The sequence below is a fragment of the Podarcis liolepis genome, assembly GCF_965112155.1.
Source record: "Podarcis liolepis genome assembly, chromosome: 12".
Classification (NCBI taxonomy): domain Eukaryota; kingdom Metazoa; phylum Chordata; class Lepidosauria; order Squamata; family Lacertidae; genus Podarcis; species Podarcis liolepis.
Genome location: NC_139563.1, coordinates 12,693,163 through 12,719,759, shown reverse-complemented (window position 1 = coordinate 12,719,759; position 26,597 = coordinate 12,693,163). Strand labels below are relative to the sequence as shown.

At 41.7% G+C, this 26,597-nt stretch overlaps 2 long non-coding RNA genes across 5 annotated transcripts in view; one reads left to right on the top strand and one right to left on the bottom strand.

The window, feature by feature from the left end:
* Nucleotides 1-477: 477 nt before the first annotated feature.
* On the bottom strand, nucleotides 478-26,548 carry LOC310689576. Of its 3 annotated transcripts, none has more exons than XR_014517517.1 (5): nucleotides 26,189-26,548; nucleotides 24,699-24,787; nucleotides 8,356-8,462; nucleotides 3,244-3,608; nucleotides 478-772 (listed from the first exon to the last, which is right to left on the bottom strand). It is a non-coding gene; the product is annotated as an uncharacterized lncRNA (long non-coding RNA). The 3 variants fall into 3 exon arrangements; XR_014517518.1 differs by lacking the exon at nucleotides 478-772 and adding an exon at nucleotides 1,697-2,022; XR_014517519.1 differs by lacking the exons at nucleotides 478-772; nucleotides 3,244-3,608 and having other exon boundaries at nucleotides 7,879-8,462.
* The window catches only part of LOC310689552, a 101,646-nt gene continuing 90,909 nt past the window's right edge, over nucleotides 15,861-26,597 (top strand). For both annotated transcript variants that reach the window (XR_014517480.1, XR_014517481.1), the window contains exons 1-2: nucleotides 15,861-19,393; nucleotides 25,566-25,659. This is a non-coding gene — a long non-coding RNA (uncharacterized lncRNA). The remainder of the gene's footprint in view (nucleotides 19,394-25,565; nucleotides 25,660-26,597) is intronic.

The window sequence follows — 26,597 nt, the reverse complement described above, 5'->3', positions numbered from 1 at the left end:
TTGATGCAGTTTTGATTCGGTTAGAAGGCAAAAACTTGTGGGCAGCTCTTTAGAATTGATGGTTGTGTCTTAAAGATAATTTTGTCATGTCCCCTTTTGAAACCTTACTAAATGACTTCAGTTCTATATGCTGAAGTGTATAAAAGGACCTTATGACAAACCCATTGATTCAGTCAACGTTATTCCAGCACAGATCTGAGCCAAATTGGTTTGCATAATTTGCAGAGCGATTCTATACAAGTCCACCAAGACCCTTTCAATGGGACTTACTCCGAGGTAAGTGGGTATGTGATGGGAGCCTTGGCATGAGTATGGGCCCACATGTGCCTTAAATAAGGTTGGGACTTTTAAACCAGGTAAATGATGGAGGGACAAAAGAAGTAGGGCACCCAGGAGCTTCTATTGCAACAGTGTGAATATGACACTTAAAAATATTGTTAGATAAATATAGAGTTAGAAAATGGCTCGGTGCTTAACGATAATCAGTGCCTTTTATTACACTATACAGCACATTATATTTCTACCAAACAACATACCATTAATGGGGGGGGGGCAGAGAGAGAGAGAGAGAGAGAGAGAGAGCTTGGAGGGGGAGTGATTGAAACGCTTGTGCTCTTTGCTTCTCCTCTTGTTGTCAAACATGTTTTCAAAACTGATGGCAGGGTTGACTGAAGCTTGTTTTGTTCGCATCATTTTGCCTTCATGAAGAATCTGGACAAACTGTGTCCCTAATAAGGCTTCTGCATAGAAGAGCTACCAGGTTTCTTTCTGACTAGGGGAGGACAAAAATAAAAGGTCAAAAATAAATAGTGTAACCAGTGCTTTTTGTGTGTGTGATAGTACTCGTTGTGTGCTGGCACACAGGGCACTGTTATCAAAATATTAGTACCTTGATAACACACTTTTTACAAATAAAAGCACTGAGCTTCTGTTTCCATGCATCTTCAAACTTTGATTGGACATGCCTAGAGCTTCTAAAAATAATATCTATAACCCCATGGCAGAAGTAGATCACGCAGCATTATTACTAGGAGTATCTCAAGAGAAGATTTTTTTTATAAAAAAAAATATGAATGTTTGTTCAGATAGCATTATAGAGAAGTAAATTAAAATCTTGGAGCCATTCATTTTAAAGCTGCATTAATTGGGGGGCGGGGGGAGTTACACATCACCAACATAAAATGCATGCTAAAGACGTATCAACATTTCTTGGTGAATCTCAGTCATCATTGAATATTGCAGCCCTTTACACAATTCCTTGGAAGCAGACTTGCTTTCATGTCCATATATTTAGGATCAGGGTTATAAATACACTTATTTGGAAGTAAGTTCCCTTTGTGACAGTTGCAGTTACTCACCTGCAAGTGAATGTTTTCAGGACTGGCTTGCGTAGCGTTCAGTTCCATAATATGCCATTGCTTTGCAAAAGATTTCTGCTTAATTAGTACTTAAGGGCAATCCACTATAATTATTGCAAATCGGAAGATGGTTTTGAGCTCTGACAGTATTTATTTTACTAATGCATACATATGTGTGTCCGTTTAATTCAAGAGAATTTAATATATATGTTAGAAAGATGATCTGAAAAAAAATCAGCTAGTTGTACAAAATATACAAAATATGTGTTGCACGTATTTATAAATTAGAAGTAGTGGTGGCTACCACATTTGGCTTTAAAAGAGAATTAAATAAATTCATGGACGATAAGGCTACCAACCGTTACTAGCTCCACTGTTGGAGGCCATTTGCCTCTGAAGACAGTTACTGGAAATCACAAGTGGGAAGAGTACTCTTGTGCATAGGGCTTGCTTGTAGACTTCCCATAGGCATCTAGTTTGCCACTGTGAGAACAGATTGCTGGTCTAGATTAGTCTTTGGCCTGATCCAGCAGGCCCTTGTTATGTTGTTGTTTTAACAGAACGGTTCAAGGCAAGAGAGGATGATGTAACAAGGGCCATCATTCTGCTAAACTCAAAGGAGCAGCATGCATTTTCAGCGGCCACATTCCCAGTCTCCGTTTTCCTTCAAAACAAAGATGGCACCAGCATTAGAATTATACACTTATTTTTTAATGGTTGATTTCATTTTCCGCATCAGGTCTATCAGGCATAGAGCTCAGGTTGCTGTGACTGATATTATATTTAATGTGGATTGATACTGTTTGCTAGGAATGAGTTGCCACCACTACATATCACTGAGGGACGGATAGTGGAATTGAACCAAGAGTCCCCAATGGAAAAGATCAATACTTTATTTACTAAGATAAGCCCTAAAAACAAGATTGTTCAATAACAAGTCTTTTTTTTTTTACTCATATTTGTCTCCCGGTGAGCTCTCTCTCTCTCATGCACACACACACACACACACACACACACACACACACACATTCAGTGGACCAACATGCGATAGGTAGAATATTAACTCATACAGGAGACATCCTGCACGCATTAAGTTCATTGCAAATTAGGGAAGCCGCATCGAAATGTAATGAAATACTATTAATCGCACTTCTTGTGAAATACTCTGTAATTATACTGAACACAACCATATACAGCATGTTTTGTTATGGTAGCTTAACTAGATAATTAGAGCTAAAGTTATTCAGTTGCTGGATATCAAATGTAGATCTCTAACACAACTCTGTTGGGGCTGATATGTTACCGCTGAAGGGTAAACACAGGCATGCATGCGCTTAGGCGTTGAAAAAGAAACGAAACCTATGTGACAAGGAAGACCGTATCCTGTGCAAAGAAAAACAGGATTCAACATGCACAGTTACCTGGGAGGAAGCCCCGTGGGCCTTACTTCTGAGTAAACAGGTCTCCAGGGTTGCAAAAATCATTCTGCTTCTGGTCATTTTAGATAGGAGAAGGGAGCTGCGTGTGGCACACTGAAGCTGTAGCCCTAAACCCCATTTCAGGCAGTGGGATTTGCTTCTAAGTAAACAGGCATAGGATTGCGCTGAGAAACTCCAGCCCTGACCTTGGAAATACCACAGCTGAGAGTCTCATGTTGCAGAATATTGCAGGGTTTCTGTGTTAGCACAATGGTATCTATATATCTATCCAGGTGCATATAGTGTGTGTGTGTGTGTGTGTGTGAGAGAGAGAGAGAGAGAGAGAGATCAGTGCGCACAGCAGAAATTTCTGTGAACCTGTGATGCTGCACAGAAAGTCACCCATTATGCACTGAACTCCTGGTAGCAGGCTCCAAAAACTGAGCAGCAGCTAATTTGGGAAGTACCGGGGTGAGATGCCCAGTGGATGGACATTCGACATCACAGATCACAAGCCTGGTGCACTAAGTACCGTATTTTTTGCTCTGTAAGACTCACTTTTTCCTTCCTAAAAAGTAAGGGGAAATGTGTGCGCGTCTTATGGAGCGAATGCAGGCTGCGCAGCTATCACAGAAGCCAGAACAGCAAGAGGGATTGCTGCTTTCACTGCGCAGCGATCCCTCTTGCTGTTCTGGCTTCTGAGATTCAGAATATTTTTTCCCTTGTTTTCCTCCTCCAAAAACTAGGTGTGTCTTGTGGTCTGGTGCGTCTTATAGAGCGAAAAATGCGGCACCTTTCTTCAGCTCCTGGCTCTTGAATGCCCAAGACTGTCCTGCAAGACAAGGAAAGTCAATCGTTGGGGCCCGGAGCTGGGGTGGAGAGAAGGTCATTTGATTTACCGTACCTTTGATTTATCACACTGGAGTAGGAATGCCAAGCATGGTTCAAGATTGCATTGTTCTGCTAGGAAATAAAGTATAGCTTACAAATCCGGCCTAATCACTTAGGAGGGGAACAGAAAGGGACCCCAAGCCCAGCTACTCATTTGCATTGCCCAAATATACATTCAAAACCAAACCCAGAGACATCTTCAGCTGCCCTTTCCAGAGGTTGGGTTTTGTTTTTGTTTTGTTTTAAAGAGCAAGGTCAAATTACCTAAGGCGAGGAAGCACAGACCTAAGTATTGAGCTACCCTGCTTAAGAGGGATTCATACCACACATTGCTGCAAGGATCCTGATTAATGGCAGAACCACCTTTTATGTATTTTTACAATAAAGGTAAGGGCGGCGCTTTTTGGAGGCATATTTTACCAAGGCTTTGCACCAAGGAAAATGCAGCAAAAGGAGAGTGAGAGAGAGCAATTCACAAAGCTCATTTAAATGAAATGGAAAAGCAGGGGTCTTCTTCCCTGTGCCTGCAAACATATTTGGAGGATAGGCCCATCTAATGGCATTCAGCAATGAATTCTTTTGCCTTTAGGAACAATTGATAAAGAAGCTAGAAACCGCCTTCTCCACTCTACTGTAGGGAATGTTAATAAACTAGTACCCAAGGACTCTAAAGAGTGTGCAGTGAAATATTGGGAACTAAATGTCAGCTAATTAAGTCAGGCTGAGACCCTGAAAGACTGTGCGCGTTAAAAGTTAAATATTAATATTGGTTTCAAACTTTACGAGGAGCCAGCTTAGTGGGAGAGGAGCAAGAACGAGAATACATCCCATAGTCGGGTGACATTTGATATTGCTAGCCAACCACGTTGCCAGTATTCTGAACCTGCCGGAGATTTATTTATTTTAAGTACATACTGGAAGAACATCCAATAAAGAATTATAGCAAACCTGGAGGTGACACACAAATTAGTGAAGGAAGGAAAGGGAGAAAAAATTCCAGGAAGGCAATATTTCTCAGGTATGTTACTATTTTTTACAGCTTCCTAATTTTATCAAGAAGATAAGTGAGGATATTAAGAACTTTGGGACATAATAAAGGATCAGTTGCCCATGATTTGGACTTCGTATCAGACTGAAGCATAGATACTCTAAGGGGCTGTTGTTATTTGGGGGGGTTAACGGTGAACAGTGTTGAAAAACGTCTTCCATGGTTGGCAACATTTGACACCCTTTACAAAGGTTGACTCCTGGGTTTAAATTGAAATCATTTTATCCTTATTCTCGGTTGCTCTTTTCTGCCCTCAGGGACTCCAATATTATTATTATTATTATTATTATTATTATTATTATTAATATATTTGTACCCCGCCCATCTGGCTGGGTTTCCCCAGCCACTCTGGGTGGCTTCCAACAAAGATTAAAAATACATTAAAATCTCACACATTAAAACTTCCCTTCAGATGTCTTCTAAATATCAGGTAGTTGTTTCTCTCTTTGACATCTGATGGGAGGGCATTCCACAGGGTGGGCGCCACTATATAGCCAGGTAGGTGTGTGTGTGTGTGTGTGTGTGTGTGTGTGTGTGTGTGTGTGTGTGTTTAGAAAAAGAGAGACTATTCCCTCCAACATTTATCAGATGAAAATAGGGGTGTCCTATTATTATTATTATTATTATTATTATTATTATTATTATTATTAATTTTATTTATATCCATCTGACTGGGTGGCTTCCAGCATATATAAAAACATAATAAAACATTTTTTTAAAAAAACAATTGCCCTGTACAGGATTGCCTTCAGACAGCTCAGGGGTCGGATAACTCCATACCCTCCAAAACGGCTGCCTTCAGATGTCTTCTAGAGGTTGTATAGTTACTTATCTCCTTGGCTTGGGGGTTGCATAACACCATACCCTGCAACATTTCTCTGATGAAATTACAGACGTCATAAGAAAAAGAGGGACATTCTGGAATCAGAAATCAGAAACTGGGACGGCTTCTGTAAATCCAGGACTGTCACTGGAAAATAGTAGTCTGAGAGACTACTGTTGATGCCATCTTATATATGGTGTTGTCATTTCACTCTGAGGTTCCTGACTAAGATTATACCCATGTAAGAAAATGGTCCCAAAGATGCAACAGCTGGGGGGGGGGGGGACAATGGTGTTCCTGAGCAGGTTTTGTTTTTTAAAAAAATGAATATTTCAATATAATACATTTTCAGGTGGATTTTCTGAAACTCACCAGTTTCAAGACCAAAAGTAAAACTTACTATTCAGTTCAGCATTGCAGCTTCTTCCTCTTCGAAAGTAAACACACAACTAGCTCTTCTGGCTTGTTCCATCCAGGCCGAACCCTACCATTAGGCAGAATGAGGCAGCTACCTCAGGCTGAAAATTCTGCGTGGAGATGACTGTCCTGCCAGAGCTATTTCCAGACCCTCCAAGTGTCCCTGTTTTCCAGGGACATCCCTGACTTAGAGAAGCCATCCCGGTTTCTGATTTGATCCCAGAATGTCCAACTTTTCCTTAGGGTGTCCCTGTTTTCATCGGAGAAATGTTGGATGGTATGGAGTTATCTGACCCCCAAGCAATCCTGTATAGGGAAGCTTTTTTACTGTTTAATATTTTATTATGTTTTTATATGTGTTGGAAGCTGCCCAGAGTGGCTGGGGCAACCCAATAAGTTGGGTGAGGAATAAATAATAAAATTATCATTATGGCATGGGACGTCCCTATTTCCATCGGAGAAATATTGGTGGGTATGTATTTCTAATTATTCTCTCTCACACACACAGTTGCTGCCCATTCCCCCTGAGCTCCCACACTTGCGGATCTGATGCCCCAATGGCAAAAGGCCAAGCTGTCTCAACTAATTGCCTTCTTTGAATACAGGAAGTGCCAATGGGAAAAGTCCCTGACTGAGTGTGAGCAGACAGAGAAGCCACCATACCAAGGCATGCTCTCCAGTAGACAATGTGCATGTGTTGTCGTCAGTGTAGAAGGAAGAGGAGCAAGAAATACATTGTCTTTTGCCTCAGGTCCCAAGTAGTCTTGGGCTGGCTGCCTTCTCTTACCCATTGACCAGCAGTGAGCTCGCACCAGTGTGCCCATCGCACAAGCTATAAAGCCACCATGAGGGGCGCAGCTCAGGTCTGCAGCAAAGGCCAAATAAATCAGGTGAACCACAATATTGAGAACTCATGTGCTGTATTTTGACAGGTAATAATAGGCGCTTTGTTCTCAGGATACTTTTTGGGCCTAGCTGAGAAAGAGAAGTGAAGCCAGGCAAAATAACCAAGGGTACACAATTTCTCCTCTGTGCCTTCAGCATAACAGTACGTAATTCCTGGCTTCTGCTCAGATTATCATGGTTGTGACATTTATTGGTACTGGGAGCAAAGAGGGACTTGAGTTACCTTCCCTATGAATCCTTGCATATGTCCAAAACCTTCATGCATCTGATAAAGTGAGCTCCATCCTATGAACGGCTGTAGCACAAAACTTACAGGATTCCTCATTGTGTTTACTCTGACCTTGGCCTCATATGGCTGCCTGTTGACATTCCCCATCCCACCCCAATATTACTACTATTACTGTTACTACAACTTGTTGTTGTTGTTAATATAATAACTCCACCCGAGGCCTTGAGGAGTTTATCCCAGTCAGTTCAGACAGCAGGACATAGATGAATCAGTGGCATAACTCGGAATACAGCCACTTCTTACATTCATAGGGGGAAAACTGATCAACCTGGTGTCTGGCTCCCAAGGTTTTACCAGGTATTTCCCACCTGGTTCCAAGCCTATCTTCGTAGTCTTTAGGGCAGTGATGGGGAACCTGTGGCTTTCCATATATTGTTGGACTACAGCTCCCATCAAAATGGATGTTGAGCTTTACGGGTGTTACACCCAATACCAATATCCACTAAATCTACCAGTCAATGAAGATCTTCTGCAGAAGCCCTTCCAAGGTGCCTCTCTCTTCTGAAGTCCAAATGAGGAAACATCCCAGATATGTCTACCTGGAAGCATCTCTTCCAGGCACCAGGCAAGGTCTTTCCTTCCTTCCCAGGTTTTTACAGGTGCCTGAGATACTTTGGATGGTTGTTTTTTTTAACTTTTATCTGCTACTTCTGTTGTCTTTGTGGCTGTGTAAAATTCTTTCTCATTAGTTTTGTTGCTGAAAGCTGTTGCTGAGGCTGTTCATAGTGAAAGGTAGGATATAAATTCAAGAAAAGAAAGAAAGAAAGAAAGAAAGAAAGAAAGAAAGAAAGAAAGAAAGAAAGAAAGAAAGAACATAGATCTCAGTCTTGCACATCATCTCACCACTTAGACTCTGGAGCAGTGGTTCCCAATTGGTGGTCCACAGACCCCAGGGAGTCTGTGTAACCCACCCAGGGGGTCCATGGCAGCATTCACAAAACAAAAACGACCATAGAGCTATCAAAAATTTCAAAAGTAGGGGGTCCATGGCTTGGCTTTTGAAATATAGGGGGTCCACAGTACTTAGCTAATTGGGAAACACTGCTCCAGAGCGTAAGAGAATAAGGCAGTCATACTAAGGGTATGTCCAAGGGGAGCTTAAACTAAAAGAAGTTGCTCCAACCCTTTGGTAGATGAGCCACAATTTTTGCACTGTCCAGGATGTTTGACAAGCTGGCATTGTGACATGTGGTTGTTGCTGTTACCATTTTCTTAGAAGACTGCAGTTGTGATCCTGCTTCCTCTAAGGCTTCTTAGATCCCATTTTACTTCTGTGGGATTCAAGCCGCCAAACTGTGGACGGGACTGCTACCTAGAAAGAAGAAAAACACAGACAATGGCAAGACAAGGCTTGGTTGACATTTGGGGGAGGGTCTGGGGTGTGTGTGTGTGTCTGTAGATTTGTCCTTGGTATGTGGGATGTGGTTTCCAACCTGAATGTTGCAATGCCCTTGAGCAGTGCTGCCCTGCGTTTGGCTCAGTCAATAAGGATCCCTGAGGAACAACATCACAGTTATCCTGTTAGCCTCAGACAAAGCATCGCGTAACAAAAGGAACTGAGCTTGAGAGATTTTTTTTCTTTTTACGTTTAAATTGATGCATGGAAGGGGACCAGCAGGAAGCCCTGTGTTAGCCCCCAAGTCCTATGTGCCTGAAGCTAGCTGTGTTTAATATTAAAGCTTAAGTACGGTAAGCTACACATTTCACTACCTTACTGTCAAATTCATAGGTTATAAATGCGCCAGAAGAAAAGGCCTTGGAGCCTTGCATGGGCAAAAATCTGCCTTCTCTTATGCTCCTGGATTTAACCTGCCTCCACCAATCCCTCTGTCTCTCCACAGTGGTACAAATAGTGACTTCCCTGGAGAGAAATATGCAAATACTCTGGTGTGTGTGTGTGTTTTCATTTAATATTTCCTTCCTGTCCTATAGGTGGGTTGCTGTTTGCAATGCCAACAGATTTAAGCTCCCCACCCCCGTTGATTAACTGTCTCGTTTTTTTAACTGATTAACTGGTTAATTAATTCAGTTTGTTTACTGTCCAGTTATCAACTCGTGAATCAGTTCATTGATTGATTGAACAAAGAGATCCATCAGCACCCCCTCCTTCCTAATGGCATTTCACTGCTTGCTGATTTTTTAAAAAAAAATACATTCTGGCAGGCCTTTTGTCTGGTCAGTAGATGACCTAGAGTATGTTCACATTGCTCCACATCTAGTGCATTCCCACTGGTAGTTTTCACAGCCACATTCACACGACGTCTGATGCAAACCATAACAATCCTGTAGTTCCTTTACAACTTCTGGCGTTTGATGCAGTTTTTTCTCAAACCAGCTTCAGCCTGACTAGAAAACATAAGGCAAATTCACTTGGTACTTTAGAGTGGTGTGAACGTATGAGATAGCTCCTGTGCATGGCATGCACACTCTTAAGTACTCAGAAGTAGGCCCCACAGAATTCAATGGGGCATAGTGAGCTTAGGATTAATAATAATAATAATAATAATAATAATAATAATAATAATAGTAATAAATTTTATTTATATCCCGCCCTCCCCAGCCGAAGCCAGATTCACTTCTAATGCCTCATGATAGTAATACCCAGGCTCAAAAAACTTCAAAAACAAATACAAGTACTCGGGTTAAGTACTTAATTCGTTCTGGAGGTCCGTACTTAACCTGAAACTATTCTTAACCTGAAGCACCACTTTAGCTAATGGGGCCTCCTGCTGCTGCCACGCCGCCGGAGCACAATTTCTGTTCTCATCCTGAAGCAAAGTTCTTAACCTGAAGCAATATTTCTGGGTTAGCAGAGTCTGTAACCTGAAGCATATGTAACCTGAGGTACCACTGTATGCCCTTCAGCCTCAGCAATTTACCAGTTAAAATTGTAGCCAATTAATCTAACAAATCTATGAAAGGCTTCAGCCCTCATATCTGTGTTCTCCCATAAAGCAGACATTCCTTGCTCCATAAACCATCAGTGGAGCTCTTTCCTACTCTAAGGATCGCCATCTAACACATCACAAAGTTTTGCTTTCTTTCATTGTTTGGAGAAACTTTGATGTCTCTCATTGTGTCCCTCATTTCATGGTGTTTTGTCCGTGATTGTCTGTCATTCAGAAGATTTGCCCTTCATTTTTAGAGTTCAGGGGTTGAGAGGTGCAATGCAGAGCAAACCTCGTTCGGATGCTTTTCTACCAACATGATTTAAATGGGAGTTCTTTTGCTAGCACGTTTCCGAATAGAGCAGCCACATCATGGCTACAGAGTGGCCTGTCGCTCTTGTGCCATTCATGGAAATAAATGAATGAACAGAGAAGCCCCTATTGTATACATACGATATCATTGGTATTTTGGTCCTGCAACTGATCCTACACATGAGCCCTTGAAAATACATCTCACTGTGTTCAGTTGAGTTTACTCCCAAGTAAAGCTGTGCACGACTACAAGGAGGAATTCCAGCCATTCCTGTGGTACAATTTAGCATGCAAAGAGTGATCATAGATGTCTTAATATGCCTTAGTTTTCAAATCACCTTGAAGCTGGTTAGTGGGGTTATGCATCAACATGTAGCATGTCTCAAATAACTACAGGACAGATGTAGATAGATGTAGCTCATGGCTAATGTTTTGTATATGTTCTAGATGCAGAGTAAGGTCCCGCTTGTAATGTAATAATTCAAAGAAAACAAGCTATACAAAGCACCTTTACTGCAAGGAAACTGTTTCAGTTAAGGCTGGAGAAAGATCTAGAGACCTGGAGAACCAGCCATTGTGTGTTTCTTCATCCCAGTATCTCAAGGTATAACCTAATCTAGAGCTGGTCAATGGTGTGACCTCTGGATGTGGTCCTACTACAACTTGGATGTGGTTCTACTGCAACTCCCATCAGCCATAGCCAGCATGGCCAATGGTCAGGGATGATGGGATTTATAGTCCATCAACATCTGGAAGGCACCACCTTGACTACCACTGGCATAATCTATTATGTCTGCTGCCTTTTTACACACTCCATTTTACAACTGACCTCATGGCAGACTTTATGTTTTGTCTCTCTCTTCTAACTCTCTATTTTGTTTGACACCCAGTCTGCTGGAGGGTTCTGAAGATTGTGGAAAGCTTGCTCATTATTTTGTGATATCTTGATTGATCTAATAAAGATAATGCCATAGTATGGATTTTGGACTCATTCTAACAGTGATATTTTATAGCTATTGTGAAATGGTTGTAATCTGGCAATCTGAATGTCTATAACAAAATAAACAAACAAACCCCTCACTGTAACATTAAAAAAGCATCAAAACAAAACAAAAATCTTTGACGCCCATCTTGAACTGATATGACCTGTTATATCAACATGTAATGACTAAGGAGTTGTAGAAAACTTTAAATTGCATGGCTATGAAATGAAATGGCTAAGCAACAGCTTCACCAGATATAAATTGTGATATAACCAGAAAGGTAGGTGAAACATCTATCTTCTTATATACATTAAAAATGTATGTTATCATGTTGCAGTTCACATGGCTGCCAATAGGTGGCCACATCAACTCGAACATGATTATATAATCTAGGAAGGGGAAACCTGTCTCCAGAGGTGTAGCTAGGGGTTGGCAAAATCGACCTCCACTGGGGGAGGAGGCTTCCCCCCCAAAAAAAAAATCACTTTTCAGACTATGGAATGTGTCTGAATGTGTGTGGTGATGTGCTGTTGATGCTATGGCAAGATCAAATGTGGGAGAAGCTTGCTGTCCTCTCACTTTGGTAAAGTGATGTTTTTCGGGACAGCACCAATACAGCTTCTTGCCAAGGGTATAAGGGACTCTAGTCTGTCTGTAGCCCTTCAAATGTTGCTAAACTCCAACATCCCTAACCATTAGCCATGGTTGGAGGCCACTGGTGACAGTTGTAGTCCATCAACATCCAGAGGGCACCATATTGATGAGCCTCCTGCTCTAAACAGTAGCTCTGGGCAGCTACCCACAGAGGTGCGGTTTTCCAGTTCTGCCCCTAGCAGCTCCTCATACAAACTAAACCGCAAGATTCATTTGGGCTTGCAGCCTGGAGAAAGTCTTTTTCCTATAATTGAATACTCTATAGATCCATGCTTGCCCTTCATGGAATGCCTTGAAGTTGCAGTGGCCCATACAGTATTAGATGTCAAGATATACACCTGTCCCTGCAGGACAGAGAGCATTTGAGGGCAGTGTTCATGCGATAGGCTGTTTAGACTTCTTGCAACATCTGCCAGTGAACTCTGAGACGGAGAATAAGCCACAAGAACTCTGCATTCAGTTGGACTTCAGCCTTCAGCTCTGTATTCACTGATATGTTCTGCCTTAGGGGAAAATTGGACCTAAAGTTTGCTACAGCCAGAATTGCCTGGTGGTGCCATAACACTTGGATGAAAATTAAATAAGCAGCCTCCCAGCCCTTGTGCATTTCACAGCTTCTAAGCTTTGATTTGCTTTTTGTCCTGAATGAAACTTTATTGCCATAATGACAAACAGGGTATTAGTTTGAAGTGAGCAATATGCAACTTCAATGTCCATTTCCCCATTTATTTGCAATAAATGGAGCTACATAGATATAGGCTATCTGGATCTCTAGATAAATTTTGTTGTAGATGATCATTGGCCCAGCCCTTCACTGAGGCCGAAGAAGTCCACAGTCAGCGGAGTTCCATGGATAGTGTAGCTCCATAGACAGTGAAATTAGAGAGCAAATATTTCAGCCGCAGTGCTTCTGTAATGTCTAGAGCTGCAAAGATAGCAAGGTTTTGGCAGGCTGCACTTGTTGAAATGAACATTATTTGCATTTTTGTCCTTCCTCTGAGGAGCTGCGGGTGGTTGATGACACCAAATTGTTCAGGGTGGTTAAAAACAAAAAGGAATGCTGACGAATTCTAAAGGTATCTTTCAAAACTAAGTGAAGGGGCATTACAACAGCAAATGTAAGTCAACCATAAGCATTGGTGCAAAAATAAGAATTATTCACTTCGCGTGGACTGACAAGGAAATAGATCTTGGGGCCACAGTATATAGCTCAGTGAAAATGTTGAGTCTGGGGCAGGAGTGCAGTTGTGGGGGGAGGAATACTGAACCCCATGTTGGGGGTCACTGGGAAGGGGAATGAAAATAAAACTGCCAATATCATGTCATGACACAAATACTGTACGTCAAAAATACGTCAAAAAGGATATTGTAGAGGTGGGGAAAGGGTGAGTAAGGACCCAGACTAGGTATGGATGGACCCATCAAAGTCCAGTCCATTCCAGTTCCATGTGGGGATGGGAATACAAATGTCTTTTCCCATTTCTGGGTGGATTTTTTTAATGGAAAATCATTTAAAAACATAGAAACACACATTTCTTAAATCATACAAAGTATTTATGAAGCAGTCCAAGGGTTTCATGCTCTTTTCTTCTTAAAATTTCAAAAGATAGGGCATCCAGCTGATGAATAGCATGATCCCCTGAGAGTGATGAGGCTTCATATTCCCTCATGTAAAAAAACAATGTCTATTCCCATATAAGCAGTGGGGACTTACTCTTCAATAAGTCTGCAATATGACTGCAGCCTAAGAGATTTATTTGAAAATAGCTGATGACATCTTTCTGCATGACTGCAAGGCTTGAAAGAAAACTGGTTCCAAATGCACCATTTTGCCACAAGGCACATACTCCACAGGCCATCAGAACTTGTAACAGTTCGAAAACCTGATCACCATGAGTCTGGTATCTGGTGTGTACAACATTTTAATTTCTGTTAAGTGTGATACTATGACCTGTGATCAAATACAAGAGGTGGTGTGTGTGATCTTCCATATGGTAGAAACAACTTGGGCATCTCTGTCTCTATATAAGGACAAACACTCTGAAATTAATCCACCTCACATCCACATTGGCACTTCACAGCTCCCCTATGTTAGCAAAATGCCTTATCTGTTATGATAGTAGAGATGTAGAATAAGGGATTCTATTTATTATAAGACTGTGAGTTGGCTTAGGTAGACCATGAGATTTATAGAACACAGCTTTTCCAACAACAAATGTTGAGTTCAAAGTCAATAAAGTATGATAGATTATGATTGATAGATATAGATAGATGATAGATAGATAGATAGATAGATAGATAGATAGATAGATAGATAGATCAACAGATAGGCATGCAGGCATAGTGGGCTTCCTTTTTTATTTCATTACCAGGCCTCCATTTCTTGGTATGTGCTCTCAGAATTCTTGGCAAATAGATTTGTTTCTTGGGTTTCCATATTATGTGTTTGAGAAATAAAATGCAAGTGTGAATTTAGTCTCTCCATAGTTCTGGCTTGGCTCCTCTTACATAAGCTACAGCTACATTTTTTTCCAGGCCAGGGAGTGGAGCCCTTCAGCAATTCAGACCAGAACCAGAAAGTGAATACAGTGATATATTCAGTTGCCATAGCTGCCATATGGTGCCAATGCTGAGATGAAATAAAATAGAAGTCCAGGAGGACTGGAAGTCAATAATGAAGGAACCCATAGTACAACACCAGCTCTCGACGGCAATGCTCCAGACACCACCAAGCAGAAAAACAACAAGGGGGGAAACACACACACAAACCAAACGACAAGAAAACTGCTGGAAATGCAGAGGATGGTCTCACCAAAGAGTAAGTCAAAAGAGGGAGTTGGTGGGTGACTCAGCCAATGAGGAAGAGTTGAAGGGCTAAGAGGGGAAAGGAGGAATTATAGGCAGCACAGAGAGGAGAGGGAGAGAGAGAGAGATCATCAGAGCGTTAAGTGGCAAACAGTCTAAACAATTGTCCTGACAAGAAGGAAAGAATCTCAGCATTCCTGATGTTTGGCTATTGAGTATGAACAAATGTTCCTGCAAACTGTAGTGGCATAAAAGCAGGCCAGTGACGGGGAGGTGGGGGGAGTGCAGGGCAAAGCAAAGCCCTTTCAGATGAAAAGCGCCAGGAACACTAGGCTGGTGAGATGACAAAGCAGAACTATAGCAAGGACTCGACTGGGCTTACTTGGCCAGCTCTAGTGTAAAATAGCAGAACTCCATTCAGGTCATTGGAGCCAAAGTGATCTCTGCTAGCAGAAGCTCTTCTTGGCCATCAGTTTCAAAGCACATCAAACAACGTGACATGGCTAAATGGGTCTAAAATGAGCATGAATAATATTAGCAAGATATGCAGGGAGTCCACAAAGAGTCAAATTTTCGAGAAGGACCAGAGTTAGTTCAGTGCAATGGCTACCTTTAGAAAACCATTGTGTCCAATCTAATTTTTGAGCCTGAGCAGCGGGAAGGAAGGTGCAACAGACGGTCACCGCAATAAGGAAGCAAAAGGCTGAGACTGGCACTTGAATGGCAGTCATTGGAGAGTGCCATTCACAGCTCCCTGGTTGACTAATAACACAGTTTCCAAAATCAGTAAATGCGTCAGTCGTGGTTTGTAAATGGAAATCTAAATATTAACTATTAAATTGGCTCCATAACAACGGGGCATTTCCTTTTCCTTTTTTTTAATGCATTAAGAAATTATGGCCCGATAAGAGTGGCCAAAAGAGCAAAAGACATATATGGATATACAGAAGACTTATTCAGTCAAGAACTGCAGCACAAAGTTGCTAAACTTTCTAGCAATTATACAGTTTGTTTTCATGATAAGTTTTTCTTCGGATGAAATCAGAATTCAAAACATGTTGAGGACCATGAACTGGATAAATCTTGTCTACGGGCATCAAAGGCTTTAGCTATTTTATACATTAGGGGATCTCCTCTTGTTGCTGGATCTGCAAGGAGGGCACTCCAGTCCTAAACAATTAAAGTAAGTCCCATTGACTGTGTTGCAAGGTTGTGATCCTAAGCCCGCATCTATGGAGGCAAGTTCTATTAAAATCAGTGAAATCTACTTCATTGTGTTTTGCAGTGCCAGGCTGATGGTGGGGTTGGGGGGGAAGCAAAGACAGAAGTATATAAAATCTATAGGAATGAGATTTGCAACTCCAGGCCAAATTCTGTACTGATAAAAATCAGCATAGATATTCTGTGGGTGAGAGAATGGTGTTGATCATGCTCATGGTGGAAGCATTTTCCATATTATCCATGGAACTGTAACAACCCATAAGAGTGTCTATAAAACCACCACAGCCAACCACAAATGAACAACCACACCCTAAGCCAACCCCAACCTCTCTCACCACCAAGGGAACACAAGTGAACAGCAGAGAGCACAAGCAACGCTGACACCAAACCCTACATATATTGAGTAAAATAGAAACATCGCCACCCGACCCCACTCCGCCCATCTTCCCCCCCCTCCACCCCTTTCCCCCTTTTCTTCCTAATGTCTCAACAAATGAAACTGATTTGTAAAAATGTTACATGGAAAAAATACGAGAGAGAGACATTGCACATACTTTTGTAAATCAAGAAAACAGTATAATGTTTTAAATCACAGTGATTTCTGAAAGTAAGGGATTAAACCATCAAAGTTGAGAATAACATTTTTTAAAAAAATAAATCCCTTTGGTGGATGCTGATGATAAAAGTCAGACGTAGTTCAACAAAAAAGGGGTAGAAGAGGCATATTTCAGTCAAATGAGAAATCTGTAGGCAACAGTAATACTACTTGCCTTAATGTTCAAGTTTATTAAAAGTAAGTTATCAAAAGGCATTGTCCAAAGAACAAGAGGTAATTCTAAATATGGATTCTTATATTTTGTGGATGTGTATTTCTAGATATCTAGATAGATAGATGAAATGAACTTACTGTATATAAGAAATGCTGTCTTTAATGTTTAGGTATATAACAAGCAAGTTTTGACAAGTATTGTCCAAAATACAAGAGGTAGTTCTAAACATACATCCTTACTATGTATGTATGAGTACATGCTGAAATTAAGTGACTGAGTATGAGGGTTGCTGTCTAATATGTGAGTGTTGGGTGCGGCAGAAAGGATTTCTTAAACAAAGTATAATTAAGCTGCAGTTCTTTTTAAAAATGGAGCTGGCCAGCCCAATTTCATAAGGGACTGTTTAAAGATCTGAGAATTTTGATTTTCTTTAATTAATCCTGAAAAGGCCGAACTAGGGAACGTTGGGCTTTAGCTGTAAAAATCAAGTATTGCAGCTGGAACTGGAAGAAATCAAGACAATTGATGATATGTTGATTTGTGCATTTGGTTTAACAGGAATACTCAGTTTGTGTATTCAGCCCATTTCGCATTTTCAGATCATATGCGTAGCAGTTGCAAGGGAAACTGTCTCTCATATATTCATTATTCAAAATTACTTTCCAGTTAATTCCTGTGAATAATAGTTAAACTATGTATCTGTTGTTGAGCAGAGTTTATTATTCAAAAAGCAGGCTGTGCTCGATGGTTGTCACTGAACAGCTAGGTCAAATTGCCTATTTTTTGTCACCTGCTTGGATGGATGTAAGAGTAAGAAACCAGCTGCCAAGGAAAATGCTTTGAATTTACTGAACGCAAAGCTTGCTTTGGGTGAGGACAGTCCAGTGAGCACCGCTTCTGTGCAAGCCACAGTGATGTTGCTGCTGACTGGATAGAAGCAGGCCATGTCTGCAAAGTTCATATTCCTGTCAAATGTATGAATATCCCGGAAAAATATTACTACAGTATGTAATTTCTATTGATAACAACATCCAGATGCATAGATAGATATAGATATATGGATTTCTACACAAAATTCCTTATTTTACAGTTGCTCATATTATTGCCACTATATAACTGACTGTGGATTATTGTACAGTGGTACCTCGGGTTAAGTACTTAATTCATTCTGGAGGTCAGTACTTAACCTGAAACTGTTCTTAACCTGAAGCACCACTTTAGCTAATGGGGCCTCCTGCTGCTGCCGCGCTGCCGGAGCACGATTTCTGTTCTCATCCTGAAGCAAAGTTCTTAACCTGAAGCACTATTTCTGGGTTAGCGGAGTCTGTAACCTGAAGCGTATGTAACCTGAAGCGTATGTAACCCGAGGTACCACTGTATTGTGCAAGGCATTGCCATTATGGCCTGGAGAGCTGCAGAATGACGAAACTCTGTCAGCTCAAGGGAGCTTACAAGAAAGGAGATTCCAAATAAACATCAGGAAAAACTTTCTGACAGTGGAAGCTGTTTGAAAGTGAAATGGACTCCCTCAGGAAGTGGTCGACTCTCCTTCCTTGGAGGTTTTTAAGCAAAGGTTGGATGGCCATCTGTCATGTATGGTTTAGCTGAGATTCCTGCCTTGCAGGGGGTTGGACTAGATGACTCTTGGGGTCCCTTCCAACTCAATGATTTGATGAACCCACTTCTCCCTGTGGCATTTGGATGGAGCCCCCAGTCATCTCACAGACTATTGACCCGTCCACCACTAATCCGCTGCCACCAACCAGGTCCTCCCCGGTAGATCACTTAGTCTCAGTCAGGTTCTCAAGTTAACAAAGAAGAGTGTAGTTTATTGCAGACACAAATAAACTTTAACTGCATTTAAATGCAGTTTTGATGTCTTTACCTTCTTAGTCTTATTTTTATCCTGTCTCTAACTCTTCTACCTCCGCTCACACAAGAACCCACTGCACCAACTGTCTCTCTATTTCCAACTGCCTGCCAACTGCTTTTCCAACTGCCTTTCCCAACCAACCAACGCACCAAAACCAACCAACTACCAACACCCAAACCTCGGGCTAAGCCCTTTTATAAACAGGTAGGCTCCAGCTTTCCTATTGGTCTACATTTTAACTCTTTCTCTCCCCCCTGTACAGACATTTTCAAACAAACGGACAACCGCCACACTCCCTACTTCCAGATAAACTACTTTGGAGCTGAGGGGCATTTTCTAGCCATTGCTGCCTGAAAATAGCATCCCATGGATGAACAGGGGGAAGGGCCTGACCTGGGAGCAAGATCAGATCCTCCTAATATCAGTAAGGATGAAGTTGGGGAACGGGTACTTACAAGAAGGAGTGCAGCACTGTTAAAAGGACCCAAGGAGCCAAAGAGAAGGGTGGAGGTGGCCAACCCAGGTATTCTAGATAGGGACAGTAGCCAGGCAGACGTGGGCAGGAGACACAGAGAAGGAATAGGGAGCTTGGTCATTGTAGAGTGAAATCGCTCATCACTTTCATGGACTGGGGAAACACAAAGCCACAAGGCTCTCTTCTGGAAGAAGGTTCTTCTGTTTGAGCCAAGGGGAACGAGGGAAAGACTTCCAGCCACAGAGGTGTACAGCAACAGCAAGTAAGGGTCCTGCAGTGTTTGGAAAGGGACACAATATGTACCTCTCATTTCCACAGCCACTGTGAGCCATCTGAAGAGAGCACAGGGCATTTAAACTGCTGTTTGAAGGACTGCCGACATGCATAGGAGCCTGAGGTGGGTATTAAGGTCTACATCAAAAGCCCACATGCATGCCCAGTGATTAGGTAAATACAGTGGTGCCTCGCAAGACGAAATTAATTTGTTCCGCAAGTTTTTTCTTCTTGCAAGTTTTTCGTCTTGCGAAGCACGGTTTCCCATAGAAATGCATTGAAAATCAATCAATGCGTTCCTATGGAGACCGTTCGGGGACAGAAGGGAAGCGCCGCGTGCCTTCCCGTCTGTCCCCGGACCTGTTTTAAAGCAAGGGAAGGGGCAGCGGGGAGAATCGCTTCTCCCCGTTGCCGCCCCTTGGTTCAAAAGGGGTCCGGGGAGAGAGGGGAAGGCGTGCGCGCCTTCCCCTCTGTCCCCGGAGATTGCGGGGCTGGCAATGGGGAGAAGCGATCTTCTCCCTGCCGCCCCTTGCTTCAAAAGAGGTCCGGGGACAGCGGGGAAGACGCGCTGCGCTTCCCCACTATCCCCGGAGCTTGCAGGGCAAGCTTCGTTTTGCGAAGCAAGTCCATAGGGAAATGCATCTTGCGAAGCGGCTAAGAAAACGAAAAACTCCTTCGTCTAGCTTTTTTCGTCTTCCGAGGCGTTCGTCTTGCGGGGTACCACTGTACAGCTGTTGGGCGTAGGAGACAGGGCCTTTTATGTGGAAATTCCAGACTGTGGAACTCACTCCTCACAGAGGTGTCCTTCAGATGTTTTGGGCTACAACTACCAACAGCTCCTGCCCACATAGTTGAGCAGGCCGGGGTTGATAGAAATTGTAGTCCATAACATCCAAAGGGTTTTTTAATGGGCCTGAAAACCCACCTTTTCCAGACTCATTTTCTCCTAAACTGGGCCATGGGCCATGACCGCCCCACCCCTCCTAGATCAAGTAAATCAATAAAAATACTTAACTAATTGAGGTTCTGCCCCACCCCCACCCCCTAACTGAGCTATTCTGTTAGGAAGTTAGCTGTGCTGTGATTTATATTCGTGTCTGCTTTTTAAAAAATAAAAATAACTGTTTTAACTGACTTCTGTTTTAAATTATTGTGAATGCTGCTGCCATTTTTTTTCCGTGTGTGTGTGTGTAGAGACATTATATACCTCCCTGGGTGGGCTATGCCCAAAAAGGCAGCCTATATATGATATCAATAAATTGTTTTATAGTGATTGTAAGAGACAATCACAGAATCATAGTTTTGGAAAAGAGACAAATCCCACGCAGTTCAGTTTCTCTGTTCAAAGGGGGAACCTCTTCAAAAATGTGTTCATCACCTCTAAGCTGGCAGCAGATGTATCTGCCCCATTTTCTTTGCCCAGGGTACCACACTGGGCAGTGTTGCACGTGAGACCTGGACCTCTCTTCTTGCCTATTCCTGTTTATTCAGCCAAGGAGGAAGTAAATAATTACTGTTAATGAAACAGACAATACCAAATGGGAAAAAATTCCAGGCATCACTGATACTAGAGGGGGGAACTGTTAATATACTTCAAAGAGACTGAGAATATGAAGAGATGGGGGGAAATTGGATTCTGGTTAGGGGGAGTGGGGGGATAACATGAAAATAATAATCTAAAACCACATTTTCAATCTGTGATAATGCTAATAATAAACATGGAGATGCAGTACTGCTGGTAAAGATCTAGGGATGATAGTGAAGGCTACCTCAGACATGAGTTTGCCTTGAAATGTGAGCAGGGGAGGAAAAGAAATTAATTTGATTTTAGGCTACCAACATCACAGTGCAGAGCACGGAAATAGTAAGTTCCGCTGAGTGTGGCTCTGATGAGACAGCAGCTACAGGACTGCATTTAATTATGGCTACTACTGTACCTTTATGAAATCGACAGATGAAATATTATTGCCAAGACCTTTTTTTTTATAAATGTAGAAACTGGTGCGAATGAATTATAGACAGAGATAGATCAAAGCCGTGGGTGCCAGTGTAGACCCATAAATCCTGCATTATATTTACACACACTTCAGTTGGGAGTGGTTTCAGATGATCTTCATCCTTGTCATCTGGCAGTAGCTTCCAAGTGAGAAAGCGTTTTTACTATGAATTATAACTGATCATTTGAACAAGGCTGTAGCCTCAGGGAAGGAGGAGGGAATATTCCTGAATGTTCCATCTTCCATTAAACATAAAAAGTAAGTTTCTAACTCCACAAGTAAAAGAGATATAAGGGAAAGCTAAAAGAGCCAGTATGGTATATAGGTTAGAACGGAAATGCCAACTTGCATCCCTCTAGACTAGGCTGTTGAATTACAATCCCTAACCATTGGCCATTCTGGCTGGAGCTAATGGAACTCCCATAAAACCTGAAGGGCAATAATGCATGGGTTAAAACACTGGCCAAGTGTGACTTGGGTTCAATTTAATTCAGGGGTAGGCAACCTAAGGCCTGGGGGCCGGATGTGGCCCAATTGCCTTCTCAGTCTGGCCCGCGGACAGCCCGGGAATCAGCATGTTTTTACATGAGTAGAATGTGTGTTTTTATTTAAAATGCATCTCTGGGATATTTGTGGGGCATAGGAATTTGTTTTTGTTTGTTTGTTTTCAAAATATAGTCTGGCCCACCACATGGTCTGAGGGACGGTGGACCGGCCCACAGCTGAAAAAGGTTGCTGACCCCTGATCTAATTCATCAACAAAGTTTACTGGTCTGGGCTGAGCCAGAGCTGTTAGAGGATAAAATGAGGCGTAAAGGAAGAACTATGTGTGTTTCTCTGAGCTCCTTGAAAGAAGGGCATAATATAAATGGAATATGTGGAATTATGATGCATTTGGCCCTGTCTCTTTATAGCTTTAGTCAGCTAGTTAAGATTACAATAATCTTTTCCAGCAGGTGTAGGGGGAGAAGGGACCTTATTGCTGCCACCACTGCCATTAATAACTATGTTTAGTGATTTGTTTATGTGTTTTTAAGGATTGGGTTATTTTGTGAGTTTCTTAAAAAAACAATGTGCCTGTTAGAAACTGTCCTGTGGCTTCTGCAAATTATCTAAATAGATAGATAAATAAATAAAAGCTTGGAATAATATTTGACCCAATTGCTTGCTCCCTAGTCTGCTTGCTTCCTGCCTTCCAGAGTTCTGACAACATCTTGCAGAGCACTAGGATAACTGATAGGAACTAGGCTCTTATTTTTATATTTTATAAAAATATATATACAAAATGAAAGTTAGTTTTTATTAATAATTAATAAATCAAATGTGAACAAATTGATCTACCTGTATTCAGGTTCTTTTGGATGCTCTGCAGTCATTTGCCCCGCACCACTTGTTGGTCTTCAGCACATTTCTGGCTATTGCCTGCACCTGACATGCTCCTGTAGCATGTAGGATACAGTGCAATGCTCTCATCCTTTGGATAGGGTTATCACCTTCAAACAGAGCACTTTTGCTGTCTGACCAGCAGCATATCAACAGCTAAAGGCACTTCAGACCGGGAAAGGTTTTCCCAACCTTCAGTCTTTCAGTCTATTGTATTTCTGCCTATTATGCATCTGATTACAGCTTAGGACCCCAGAATCCAGAAAAAAAGACAGTGTCCCTGCATAATAAATGTGAAGTGATTGGAACTTTTTGAAGATTGATAATTTTTTATAGTAAAAAATGAGGAGTCATATATTGATAAAAGGTGCCAGCACAAAAAAGGTGATGGAGGCTATCGCAAAAAAGCTCTCTCTCTCTCTCTCTCGCATGTGTGTGTGTGCTGTTCTGTGAATGGGAGTTTCCAGCCAATGACCTCCCTTCTTACCCCTCCCATCATACATAAAGGAGCGCTGTGCACATCTGTAGGGAAGGCTCAAACCTAAAATATTACTATTACCTGAGAGACAGACTTCCATGTGGGTCGTGGGAAGTCAGCATCTACCAGAACTGATTTAAAAACACACACACACACATGCAGACTGGCCCCCTGTATGGATATGTATTTAAAGTCATCAGGGTGCAGTACTGTCATCCTAAGTCTCACAGACTCAAACGAAGTTTATAAATAAATATGGCTCAATTTTTAAAACAAGAAATGTTGCATGCTTCTTGTTTTCCTTATTTCTGAAATTTTGGTGCACTTACATTATTATTCTTTGCTCTGTACCTAGCATATTTCACAGTGTGCAAACACTTTGCTGTTCTTGTTTCTTATTCTCAAAGCCGTTCCATGATGTGGTTAGTTTCATGGTCAAATGGGAACGGGAGCTGACTTTTCCACATCCAGATAGCTAGCTGCTAACTGTATACTGTGGTACCTCGGGTTAAGAACTTAATTCGTTCTGGAGGTCCGTTCTTAACCTGAGGTACCACTTTAGCTACGGGGGCCTCCCACTGCTGCCTCACCACCAGAACACGATTTCTATTCTCATCCTGAAGCAAAGTTCTTAACCCAAGGTACTATTCCTGGGTTAGCGAAGTCTGTAACCTGAAGCATTTGTAACCCGAGGTACCACTGTACTCTCTTGCTAACCTCTCAACAGAAGCTGGTCAAAGTTCCTTTTGCCTTGCTTGTTTCTGAATGATATCATTTATAGTGATTCTATTGGTGCCGATATGATGCAACTACTGGTATAATCTCTGCCAACCAACCTTGGCTCTGCCCTATCTAGCAATGTCATGGCTCTAAGTACATATGCAATTGTGCCCCACCCTCCACCACCAAAAATATACTCATTATTTTAGTGAAGAGGCAAAGTTCATGCTTCCTCATTACAACTATACAGGCTACATCAGAATTTCAGACTGCCCGCCAGTAGACTCTATCCAGCCCATTCAGCTGAATGAATCCTTTGAATACAGTGCTGCATAACACATTTGGTCTGACACTGAAAATTCATTCAGTCATTTTATTCATTCATACAGTTGTTGCTCATTTGTTAATGCATGCAAATTTATGCCCATTTAAAATATCTAAATATCTAGTGTGGAGCTAATTAAACTTTAAAAACTTTTCAGGGTATGCAAAAGGTCAAGCCAGTTTGTTTGTTTACAAAGGAAAACAAGCCAGGAGGCTACCCTTGGCCAACAGGCACAAACTCTCCTAATTTACAGGGTTTTTACAATTGCTGGAGGCCAAGAAAGGAAAAGCAGCAGGCTTTGAGATGCACAAGTCTGCTTTCTGAAGGTGGCTCTGTTCCCTCTTCAATTGGCTTGTTTCTGACAAGGGACTTTGGCTGTCAAGGCACTTACCAAAGACACAGAGGGAGCAGGAAAAGATGAAGATGGAGGAGAAGGCCTTTAACAGCCGAAAAGATGATGATGATATCCTTCTTTTCTGTCTTTCAAAGAACCCAAACATCAGTATCACAGTATAATAAATCAAAATACAATTCAAAGATTGTCAACAACAAAATTATAATAAAATCAAACAGGCTGAAGCACAATTCGTTATCCTAATAAGCTTCTGCCAAGTGCTTTATTTCCCCCTCTGGTGGTCCCTGAGCGCTTCATTCAGAAATCTGAGGCGCCATTTCATATTTTCCCAAATTGAAGTCCAGTACGTATCACTATGCAGTGGGGCCTTTCCAGTTCTGGCACCTAGCTACATCAAAGGTTTTTAGACAGCATTTAGAGCTGACTTTTTGAAATATGTTATCATAAAGTGACGTAAAAGGAGTGAGTCATGATAAAATAGGAAAACGGTCAACGCAGAACAGATGTGTTCTGATTAACAGGAGAAGCTGCCCCAGAGACACAATTTGTTAATTGATCACACGTCATCTAAATAAAAACAATAGTTCCAATAGCTTTGTTATTATTATGCTTTTCAGATGAATAATGTATCCCAAAATGACTCATATCATGTCTGACAGAAGAGTTGTCGGGCAGGAGCTGCTCTGTTTTCCTGGCCTGGGAGTTGTTACCAGCTGTGTTCCAGCTTGCTTTTTCCTCCTCCCTCCCATTCCATTTTCCTTGTGTGTTGTGTGTTTTTTAGATTACAAGATGTGACTGTCCTAGAACTTATGTTTATAAGCCGCTGTCAGAGCCTTTTGACTAAAGGGCAGGGTATTATTTTATTTTCCAAAAATGAACTCAACTCATATCTCCTCCTCTCAGACTGAGAACAGAAAATAATAATAGCAACAAGGAAAAGGAAATACAGAGAAAAGGTACAAGAAAGAAATCAGCTTGTCAACGCCAGGAAGAAGTGGTGAGTTACTAGCAGGTAGAGCAACGTTATAAACCTCTTCTAAGGCCATCAAGAGCTTTTTTTGTATTGATTTGTATTAATTTTATTTCTTTAAAAATTGCATATACCACCATTTGTCAAAAGGACCCAGGGCAGCTTACAACATAGTAACATAATAAACAACACAATGCACATGAAGAACAACATCAGCAAGAAAAACAGTTGTGTGAATTCAATTCATAATAATAAGCAATAACATAATAGGCGTGTCCAGTTATTCACAATGTCATCCCCGCAATAAACTCTACAGCTCAACTCCTGCAAGTACCATACGCAAGTGAAATAACATTATTATCTATTAATCACAGGTGCAACTATAAAACATACACCTAATGACTACAGCAGTATTTCCTTGTAAAAAAGCAGCAGCAGTAGCATACTTCAAGTGCAGAATTTTTTTTACAAAGTGCATCTACACTTAAAAAAAAAAAAAAGCTGGATCAAATGGGGTCGCCTTTTCATACATGGTTTTGCAGTTATTTAATCTCACCGACCAAGTGTTGAAACCCCGGTACAAAGCCTTGTCCCACACAGAATTTGGAAGGCTACACTGGACAATGAGGAAAAAGAAAATATGTGGCAGGAATTCTCCTCTTTGGTCAGCAGGGAGATAGAGCAGGTGTGTGTGTGTGTGTGTGTGTGTGTGAGAGAGAGAGAGAGAGAGAGAGAGAGAGAGAGAGAGAGAGAGAGAGAGAGAGCTGTCCATTTGACTTCCTTGCCTCTCTAGAAAGGCCTGCGACCCAGTAGTTTCCCTGGGCCTTAATGCTACCTAACTGCCAACCACCTGTGGCAGTTGGTTGCCATGGCAATTTGGCAGTTGGTTGCCTGGGCTGAACATTCTAGACTCCTACAGCTGCATAGAAAAAGCTGTGTATGTTCACATTAGAAGGGCCTTACAT